Genomic DNA, 12,022 nt, shown 5'->3' on the forward strand with positions numbered 1-12,022 from the left:
AATGTGTACATAACTCACATTTCAAAAAAGCTGTTTGTCAGTTCAAAACTTTAAAGGTCGCTTTTTTCCATAAAATTAACTCTTGTGAGCTTTAATCCACGTTATAACACTATTACCTCATCAAAAACAGGCCTAGAGTTGTTGGAGTGTTTTGTTTCATTCACATGTTTGAGTAATCCTTTGTTCTTAGTCTGTCTACATTAGAGCCCTGCACTCGGGACCCATGGGACCTGACGCAAAACAGTGCAGCGCGAGACACAATTTGGGAGTGGGTCTGCACAATGCGGGAGTGGGCCAGTGGGATGATAAACTGCAGTCCCGCAAACTAAATATGAGTGTAAAGTAAAATATACAAATGATTAATGTTTGCCTATCATGGATAATTTGTAATGGAATTTATATTTGGCATTAAAAAACATTTTAAGCAGCCTAAACTTGCAAATGTGGTCTAACCTTGCACACATTTTGGGCAGTTCCTTTCCGCTTCTTCATGTTTGATAGAGCTTAAGAAAGTGAACATCCCCATCTTGCAGGAATTGCCGGCGGGAGCGGGACAAAATATCGCAGATGCAGGTAGGAGCGGGATTGAAAATTAGAATTCTTTGCAGGTGCAGGTGGGAGTGGGGCTGAAAATGCTGTCCCACGCAGACCTCTAGTCTACATCTCAACAACTCAACTCAAAAAGCTCTGTTCCACCTTGTGATGTCATGAAGCTGTATTTTACAAGTTAGCAGCTACCTTTTAGCTCTGTAGAGTTTTGCAATTCCAGGGCAAAAATTACCAAAATGATTCTATTGATTCTGGTGCATGAAGTTTAAAAATACAGCGGAGGACTATCTGAAATAGTACACGTTTGCAATTACAATCATGAAAAGACGAAATGTATTACTTGTCAGCTTTTGTCGTCAAAGCTGAAATGAGTACATTCACTTATACACTCATTATTTTACATATCATGGTGAATCGTGATCGAGTCATGGGTCCTGCACCGCGGATCGAACTGAATCTTGAGGTTTCTGAATCGCTGGAGGGTCTGCCATCTTCTCATCTCTATGGTGATATTATCGCTTTGCTTGGAATGTTCCACCGTGTGGCATTAAACAAATATATCTTGCATTTATTCAGTTTCAGGTGTTTTTATCTCTCAAAATGACTGCAAAAACACTCATTATTTTCGCGAGTGGCTCCACTTCTCCAAAGATCTGACCTGTAACTTGGCCTGGAGATGCCGGCTCCTTGTTTCCATGGAGATAGTTAAATGAAATGCCATACTGTAGAACATTTCAGGAAAAAAAAAAAACATGGAGTCAAGCAGATGGCAGTCCCCTATCAGAATAGTTACACGGTGCACCTTTAGGCCATGTTTCTACCAGACAAAAACGACCAAACCTGCTTGAAACATCTCACGTCGTGTTATAACTTACCAAATCCCAAAAAGGCAACATAAGAAGCCCACATTCAGAGAGAGTTGGAGGTCCGTGTATGTATTTTTGATAGAGTCTTGTTGTCTCACAGGAGGGCTCGTGTCAGAAGAGGGGAGCTGGTTGGCTGTTCTCCACGCCTCAGTGCTCCGGACAGGCCCAAGAGGATGGCCACTGCGGTCCAGGTCCACTGTCAGACTGCACAATGACTCGAGTGCCGCTGGTATTGTGTTTAAAGGTGAAATACGTAACTTTGTGGAGTGGATCGCCCCCAGCTTGTTTACCTGGAGCTATTACTGCTTTTATATGCTTGGAATGTTCAACAGCATGGCACTAAGGTAGACGTGTAAAGCAAAATTGACTTTTCAGAGCTTTTTATAGTTGTTTCCTTGTCTCATTTACCCTCCCAAAGTTGCATTTAGTGTGATTCGTGCAAGTTTGAGTCATCTTGAAACTCCTACTCAAGACGTCTTTGCTCCAATTTCACCACCACAGGAAAGTAAGTACACCTCAGAGCTTCCTTCCTTCTCCAATATCATTTCTCAATCAGTGATACTCATAGTATTCGGTAGTGTTGCCTAGTCATTGAGTGAAAGAAAGAAAATTCACGACTCTATCGACGTTATCCATGGGAGATGCCGACATTGCGCGGCTCTTTGTCCCACACTGGGCTCGGTTTTCTAACATGAAAGTCAGCAGCAGACTTGTTTCTATTATTAAGTCATTTCAGATCAACATTGTGATTTAAAATGTCCAATTTATAGCACAAGTGTCATAGATTATAACTACGGTATTTTTTTCGACTAAAAGGCACACCGGATTATAAGGTGCATATCAATAATGTTGAATTCTCTCGTCTATTTTCATACATAAGATGCGCCGGATTATAAGGAGCATTAAGAGAAACAAATGGACGACACTTGGGACTGATCCTTAGCCCAGGCATCCACGATCCAATGACAGATCGTGGCGTAATTCGCCCGGCGTTGCCTCCCTGTCTTAGTGAATGTGGGTGGAGAATTTATTTTTTATTTTTTATACAAGAAGGACTCAAATATACATTGAGTAATAATGTGTTTAATGCAGCTTTGTGCACATTTGTTTACGTTTACAGAAATTAAACTTAAAACCACATGGATAATTTGCATAAGGTAAACAGCTCGCTCCTTCTGTCGGACTCCGCGAGGCTCCTGACTATGGTCGCCGTAATCCTCCGACAATCCATCAAGCAGTGCGGCTTTGTAGCTTACCAAAGTCGTACTAAAACATTTTGACAGATTTTCGAGCACCGTGTACCACATAAAATCCATTAGGTCAGTAAGCACAACCAGAATTAATACATAAGGCGCACTGTCGATTTTTGAGAAAACTAAAGGATTTTAAGTGCGCCTTATAGTCCGAAATAAATATAGTCCAAAATACGGTATATAGCAGACACAAACATGTCTTCTTTAAATTTAGCAATCTACGTGGAGACAAGGCTACAAGTCAGATCTGTGAAGAGGCGACCGTGTTCATACATACAATCATAAGAATGCATGTTTTTAGCAATATAGACAACTAATGAAAGAACCTAGCAGTGGACGTTATACTTAGGGATGTAACGATATCCAAATTTCTCTGTACGATATTTTCACGATATGCATCTCATGGTACGATATTTATTGCAATATTTTGTGTAAGCTTACAAAATTCTGAATACACTACTTTTTCCTTTAAAAATGCCTTGACAAGCCTTTGGTTCTGTTATAAACCAAAGAGTTACGACTCAAAAGTGTTTAATACGTTATTTCATCGTGTAAATTGGACTGAAACGGCGCAAAGGATCATGGTCTATGTAGTTCCTCGTGTTTTTGTTAGTTATTCCTGCACCATAACATTGAATTTAAGCAAAGAGACTGAGATTCTATGTATTGTGATGGCCCACGATATTATTGAGAGACTTAAGACAATACGATACCACGATATTTTTTATTATTGTTACATCCCTAATTACAATCTGCAGTGGGTTAAGCGTGTACCCACCAACCAGAGGATAAATGGTTCAAGTCTTATTATACATATTAACTACTGTTGTATCTCTAAATGTATCTTTAAAAATCTTGCAAACAAGTGAAATTATCATTGTCCCTGTCATTGCTGAAAAAAAATATGGAAAAAAAATTAACAAAAGAACAGTGGTGACATATAAAATCAATCTTTCTCCCACTGTTGGAGGCTGGTAACATTTTCATAACAGCCCAGCTCCCCGCGGCCCAACGCTATGGGTGCAAAAGTCAATTATAACAAACCCAATTTATTTAGACTGTATGAAAAATGGAACAATAGACACCTGCTATACATGATTTCTATATTAAATTTAAAGCCTGCAAGCGAAGTAACTTTGGCCCTATTTTTCTTCTTTATATTATAATGGCTGTTTAAAATGAGCGCTGTGTAACTTTTATGCTCTTGGGGAGTCTGCTATACGTGCTTGTCACCATAGAGATGTTGAAGATGATGATGATTGCTTTGAAAAGAATGTTCAACAGTATGGCATTAAAGAGCCCATATTACGCTATTTTCTGATTTATGTTTTAATGTTTTCTCATCACAGACATGTTTGACACACAAAGTTCTTCTCTCAAACAAAAAAACACTCTGTTCAATCTTACTAAAAGTGCTCCGATCTGTTTTTGGGGTCCACCGCTTATACCGACATCCCTTCACTACGACATGCGACATTTTTAGTATCGCTATTCCGACAAATATTATACACTACCGGTCAAAAGTTTAAGAAAACCACACTTTTTCCATTTTTTTACTGTTTACTGTTGACCAAGACATATTCTAAACTTTAGATTCATGAAAGTGTCCACCTTTGGCAGATATAACAGCTGAACACACTCGTAGCTCGTTCTTTTTACAATAGAAATCAAAAATTCTTCAGAAAGTTCTTCTTCTTTTTGCTTCAGGTGCTGGATCTTGTCCCCACCTCTGGCATCCAGTGTGATCACTTCAGTGCCACGTACTTTCAGGGTGGAGTCATTTGAGTGGTGAGCTTCCATATAATGTCTGGCCACTGGATAATTTAGGATTTTGGAGCGAATGGCGTATCTGTGGTCAGCCATTCCATCTCTGAGCCTCCTTTAGGTGAGGCCCACATGGAAACACACACAGGGGCACTGAAGCCGGTACACCCCATTGGTTGTGTTACAATTGCTAAAATGTGTTAATTAAATGTTCATGAAAGTGTCTGCTTTCACCATATTCTCGCAGTATCTTCAGTGTCCACAGCAGAAATGTCCTAAATCCAGGTCTGTTTTTGAGGAGGTGACAACATTCTCACATGACTTAAAGCTGGAATATAAGACCTTTAAACATTTTTCCAGTTCTGTGGTCTTGCATTCTTACTGTAACTGATCTCTAACTTGGCCTGGTAGTGTCATATAGAGATAGATAAGTTTGGAACATTTCAGGAACATCAGTAACAGCTCCATGGAGACAAGCAGGTGGCTACATATTGCGAATTTAAGTAGAAAACTGATCTTTAGCCTATACTTTTTCAACTATAAATCTCATATATATAGGCAGTTGGACAATAACACAGTTAAAGTCGTACTGTGCTGTACTTAAGTATACATTTTAGGTATTTGTGCTTCATTTAAGTGCATTTTTAAGTGTATATTTACTGGGTACTTTTACTTCACAACATTTGAGAGCAGGTATCTGTACTTTCTACTCTATTTCTACATGTAGAAATGTAATAGTTTTTAAAAGAGTTTATTTTAAAGACTTATTTCATGTTTTAACAGCAAACAAAATTTAAACAGAAATCTACTTTTATTACTTATTACAAAATTCTATGCCAAATGCTTTTACTTTTTACTCTCTAAACAGATACTTTAGGGATATTTTATTGAGTATTTTTTTGTTCTTGTATCTGTACTTTTTCCTTAAATAACACGACTGAGTACTTCTTGCATCACTGCATATAGGCTACATCTGTGCATTGTTCAGAGCTGTTGGGTGCTATAAAAAAGAATGGGTGCCCCGTTGGGTGCTGATCCGAGTTGAGTAGAAGAAAAGCATTCGTATTAATAATTCAGATGGAGAATCACTTTGTTATTATGGGATGTGCAGCTCTTTACCTCTCAGTGAGAAAGAGCCGGTTCTTAAAGCTCTCTATCTTTGTACTTTAAGTCAAACAGCGAACTCACCACGGCAGCAATCATATACTGAATACAAAACCACTTAAAAGGTTCCGCATTGATTCTGCAGAAATCTGTGATGTTCTGCAGTCTTCTGATTTTTATTTTTTCTTCAAAGGCGGCCATATTTGTTTTACTAAGGATGGACTATTTTTTCATTTTAAAAGCTAAATAAAAAGAGCATATACTTTTGATTTCATGAACGTAAACAAGATGTGTTTTTAATCAGTACTGTCACAAAAAATAGTTCAATTTCTTCTTTGTGATCACTACTCTAAAGCTACATTCAGACTGCAGGGCTTAATGCTCAAATCGGATTTTTTATTTTTTTGGGTGAAATCCGATGTTTTTGCGAGGTCGTTCACATTTCCAATTAAATGCGATGTATGTGATCTCCAATGTGAACATTAAACAGCCCAAAAGTGTCCTGCATGCACACTGGAGGACATGACAACATCAACCGCAGCGAGCGTGCTCTGTGTTTACAGATGTTGTCCAAAAACATGTACAACTTACTTGTTTTAAGGAGGAGATTGAGAAGGACGAGATTTTTGGCCATGGCGTTTTGTGGTGCAGTGGCAGCAGCGTCCGTTGAAAGGAACGTGTGGATGTGGAGACCTAGCCAAGATTGGTGGGATAGCGATGTGCTTCGCTTCAGTGACACGGAGTTCATTAACAATTTTAGTATGACAAGATTAACGTTTGTGTACATTTGTGAGCGCCTACTTATGCCACTCTCGCCAGAGGAAATACAGGATGAATGTGCCTTGGCCGTTCAGACTGAAGTCGCATGTCAAAAGATCGGATATATATCAGTTTTAGGAGCACATATCCAAGTGGCCTGGGTCGCATTTGAAAAAATCGGATCTGTGTCGTTCAGACTGTCATTAAAAGATCAGATACAGGTCACAAAGAAGCCAAAAAATCGGATTTGGGTCACTTCAGACTGCAGTCTGAACGTAGCCTAAGTGACAGACAATTGACGATTAGACATGGCTGAATCTCTGTTTCGATTACCTAATTCTTACTCTGAAAAACATGAAAAACAGAAGTAGTTTATTGTAAACAGTTTGCAGTGGTTCAAATTTATTCCTCGCTTATTGTATGCATTCAGAGCCTCCTAATTATTCATCGTGTTCTTCACAACTTTAAGTCACCAGAGTGGAGTTTTGCTGTGACAGTAATGCGAACAACAATTAGCATGCTAGCACTTCACACTGATCTGATTATTGGACGATAAAACGTTTAAAATTAGATGCAGACAGCACGTACCAAAATAAAGCTTTTTAAACTTTTTGTGTTTTGACCTCAGCTTTTAACGTATCAAGAATTTTTTACCAACTAAGAAGTGCAGCCGTTCAAAGGACACAAGGACACTGATGGATTTTGTTCGTTGAGCTAAGGACATGTGAGATGCTATAGATTTTTTCAAGCCTGATTCATCAGCCGGTTTCACTTCATGGAAACTGTTTGACCTCGCAGCTTTAGGATTCGTTCGCTTGATGGTAGGCGGGTACTTTTTTTTATTAAACCAATCGCTGCTATTTGGTCATCATGTATGTAATGCACCAAATCCCGTAGGAAGAAGGGCAATAACGTCTTTCCCTTTGATAAAATTCACCAAACATTCTCTTTATTCCGGCTTTAAATCCTCAGTCTCGGGAATCGTTGCCAACAGAATGCATGTCTTCGTCTACATCCATCTCGACCACTCTGTTTACTGTTGTGCTTTACCACAAAAGGGACCCAGTCATGGCTTCACAACTCATCGCTGATTGGCCGGTGTGCAGTCTATAACTTCCGGGGTACTTGCAAATCATCTAGTGTATTCTGATTCCTGACCTAGTCATTGGAGAGAAATGAAATGGTGGAGACACTAGATGGCGCCAGTCTGGTTAACTTTTTACAGAATTTGTGGCAGCAAATGTGGTGGAAGTCCTTCTAGAGGAAGTACTTTGAGGGAATGAACCTTTTTATCACCAACTGAAACACCAATGTAATAGAAAAAGAACAAGGCCTTTCATGTGGTGTTCATTTGGTGCCCCCTGGAGGCTGCTGTGATACTGCAGGACACAGAGAAGGGACACTTTTGGTTCTTCCTCACCTCAAACTGCCCTGACTCAGATCTGCTCACCCTCCCTGCTCAATCCTCCTTAGTCTTCCTGTTAAACTGCACTGAAACCTTGGACTAACACACAAAACCCACTGTGTTGCGGAGTGGAAATGTTGCCGCAACATCAACTGCAATAGGCTCTATTCACGCCAACGTCACAAAGCAGGAAGACGTTTGGGAAGATGCGATTACAACTTCTATTTATATCTATTAAACCCGACTGTGATAAAACTCATTGAAGTAAAGTGATCAGCGGTAAAATAAAGACTGCTTACATTTGGGCTGTTTGAAATGATCTTGAATTTGTCGCCCTCGTCTCTTCTAATCACATGTACCCAGTGCGCTCGGAGTTGTGCATCAGTGGCGAAACGATGAAAACTGATGTATGGTTGTAATTGTTGATTAGCTGAACATAACGGAGCCCTACATTGACATTTAGATGAAGAAAACTGGGCCTGGGAAGTTGTAATCGCATCTTTCCAAATGTCTTAATGGTTTGTAACATTGCATGAATAGAGCCTAAAGTTTGCTTCCCTTGGGATCAAAAAAGTATCTCTCTTATTTTGACCTGATTATACAATATATCAGTACTAGGACAAGACATTTTTTGTTTAAACACATGGGTAAAAATCTGATCCAAGGCCTTTCATTAATTAAATCTGTGAGACGATTGATTGACAAAAATTATGTACAGGACAGTGATTGATTGGCTGACAAATTACAGCAGTAGGATGAGGTAATGAAATATTATCAACAAGTTCGCAGTATTAGATAGTACTTTTACACAAAGAATCCCATATTTCTCCATGAGCTCCTGGTGACATTGGGAAGGGGAGTGGTTCTGTTTAGCAGTCAGGACACTGGTGGGCTGCCGTCTGCTTTGCCCAAGTGAAACTGAAATTTTGAAATTTTGGTTCGTCCTTTCGCAAGAAGTCAAAACAACTGTCAGAATAACTTTACCTCAACCATGCACAGACTCTCAAGACGACCAAGATATCATGCTTCAAAACTAAAAAAAAAAGAAAATACACAAATTGAATGAGCAGTAAATTAGTAATAGTTTATTGGCGCTTATGAGAATGATTTGATTTGACTGGACGAGGGCTGAAGTCTGCAGGTCGAGCTGTGATTGGTTGATAAAAACGGGGTCGAATTTTACTTCTTTGGGGTATGAACTGCTAACACTTATTTAGATCACTATATTGTTTTGATAATGCTATACTCAAGAGTTTGTAATGTTTCATAGTGTAGCTTTAATCTTACATTATATCCTGATCTATGTCACAGTTTTGAAACAGACCCGGAGTTGCGTTTTGTTTCATTCTCACATGTTTAACACACAAACGCTGCATATTTAGACGAGTTCTTGTCTCACACTGAAAACACTCCATTCCAACTTGTGATGTCATGTGGTAATACAGGGAGTTTTGTATTGTGTTTTTAAACTTTATAAACCTTCACTAGAATCATGTGGTTGATTTTATCCCTCTGATTGTATTCTCTACTGAGCAAAAGGTAAAAGGTAGCTGTTAACTTAAAAACTACAGCTTCTTGACATCAGAAGGTGGAACAGAGCATTTTGAGATCACGCAAATGTGTGAATGAAACAAAACACAACTCCAAGCATGTTTTTGATGATGTAACAACATTTTAACATGACTTAAAGCTCACAAGAGTCACTTTTGTGCACAATAGAACCTTTAAGTTTAAACCATAGACCGTATATATGGACATACTAACGCTCTAGCCGTCGCGTGCCAAAAGTTCATCAGGAGGCTCTTCCACCTCCTTCTGACTCTGGCTCCAATTGACTTATATTGGAAAATTGTCTCTCATCATTTTGGTCTTAAAATGTTCGTATTAACCTGCTCTACATGATCCTGAATTTTAATTTTTCGCTATTTTGTCAAAAAAAAAAAAAAATCCTATTCATACCATAGAGTCTGGCTCCAGATTCGCTCCTGTAACCATTAGTATCGCGAGCCCCATTTGAGCGGCACTGAACGCGATCACACTCACTTAGTCCACTTCTTTTATAGTCTGTGGTTCCAAATTGGAAGTGCGCCAGTGGCTCTTCCGACTTTTTCTGACTCTGGCTCCGATTGACTTACATTAGGATCTTTTGGCCCCTCTCTCTGTAATTGCTGCTATGAGTCTCGTCATTTTGGTCTTAAAATGTTCATATTAACCCGCTCTACATGATCCTGATTTTTTTTTTCACTATTTTGTCCGTTAAGAAAATCCTATTCATAACATAGAGTCTGTCTTCAGATTCGCTCCTGTAACCATTAGCACCACGAGCCTCATTTGAGCGGCACTGAACGCTATGGGCTATCGCTTAGTCCACTTCATTTAGTCTATGGTTCCAAATCAGAAGTGCACCAGTGGCACTTCTGGCTCCTCCTGACCCTGGCTCCCATTGACTTACATTGGGATCTTTTGGCTCCTCTCTCTGTAACTACTGCAGTGAGGCTTGTCATGTTGGTCTTAAAATGTTCGTATTAACCCGCTCTACATGATCCTGAATTTTTTCATTTCGCTATTTTGCCCCTGATTCAAGACATGTACATAAATAACGGACCAATATCATTCCCCGAGGTCCCTCCCACTAGCCTTAGCAACAGGCTTGATTGACAGCTAGTGCACTTTGTTGCCAAGTAAGCCCCCCCTCCGGTTTTCCGGTGAGAAGCACAGGCACATTTAATAACCTCAATCATCACTGGCTCTTTGCTTCTTGGTTGTTATGATACTCGCGATCAGATTTCCAAATATAGAGTCTAGTTACAAATTCGCTTTTGTAACTGTTAGCAACGGGAGCTTCATTTGAGAGGCCCATGATTTAAAGCCATACTGTGGAATATTCTAGGCAAAATGGTGACATATCCACAACAACAAGCAGAAAAACTACATAGTACACATAAAAAAATTAAATAATTATTAAGTGTTAAGTATCCTATGAATTATTTTACAAAACATATATCAAAATTGTATTGTTTAGATTTTGACCATTGCCTTCCCATTGTTTTGAACCCTGTCCATATTTTGCGTTTATCTCATAAACTTGATCTTCGTGTCGTCTGTTCTCCCCTTGAAGACTCCTGCAGACTTCACACCACACACTTCAACCTCTTTTCATAAACCTACATTACTTTGCATTTAATTTCCCAGGAGTCACTGAACATACAAGCATTTTCCATCCTGCTGTAATTAAAGTCTGTAAGTGAAACCTTGACGAGTGTAATGTTGGTTACTTAGCAACAGAGCGGTACAGTGGAGATTTCTGTGTTTTGCTGAGTGTAAAAGAGCTTTGACGTTTGACTGGCAGGTCTGTGAGTAAGCAGCTCCGTCGTGATGTGCCCTGTGTCACAGTGGTCCAGTGGGGTTTCAGATCAACAGAAAAACAATGTATTTTTTGAAGGTAATTATGGATTGTACGGTGAGGGGGTTGGTCTTATTTACAATTCATTACTACAGGGTTTAACTTAGGCTACGTTCAGACTGCAGGGCTTAATGCTCAATTCCGATTTTTTGGTGAAATCCGATGTTTTTGCGAGGTCGTTCACATTTCCAATTAAATGCGACTTGTATGTGACTCCAGTGTGAACAGTAAACGGCCCGAAAGTGTCTCGCATGTGCACTGGAGACACGATGACGTCAACCGCAGCGAGCGTGCTCTGTGTTTACGGAAGTTGTCCAAACATGGACACGAGCATTGAGCACCTGGCGATTTTAAAGTTCCTCTCGTACCGGAGCCAGAACATGTACAACTTACTTGTTTTAAGGAGATTGAGAAGGAGAAGGACGAGGTTTTTGGCCGTGGCGTTTTGTTGGACAGGAACGTGTGGATGTGGAGACGTAGCCAAGAGTGGTGAGTGGCGATGTGCTTCACTTCAGTGACACGGAGTTCATTAACAATTTTCGCCTACTTCAGTGCAGAATAGTGACGTTTGTGGCTTGTTGATAACGTGTAGGTCGGATGAATGCTCTTTGACCGTTCAGACTGAAGTCGCATGTCAAAAGATTGGATATGTATCAGTTTCAGGACCACATATCCAAGTGGGCTGGGTCACATTTGAAAAAATCGGATCTGTGTCGTTCAGACTGTCATTAAAAGATCAGATACAGGTCACATAGGGATCAAAAAATCGGATTTGGGTCACTTCAGGCTGCAGTCTGAACGTAGCCTAAGAGTCACCCAGAGAAATAAGACACCTGTATTCTTAGTACAAATAATGCAGGAGGTTGTATCCAGTGTAAAATAGTTGTCATAAAAAAGTTTCCATTACAAATTTATTTCA

This window comes from Boleophthalmus pectinirostris, unplaced genomic scaffold (genome assembly GCF_026225935.1).
Source record: "Boleophthalmus pectinirostris isolate CB_2022bp ecotype Guang Dong unplaced genomic scaffold, ASM2622593v1 HiC_scaffold_17, whole genome shotgun sequence".
Lineage (NCBI taxonomy): Eukaryota > Metazoa > Chordata > Actinopteri > Gobiiformes > Gobiidae > Boleophthalmus > Boleophthalmus pectinirostris.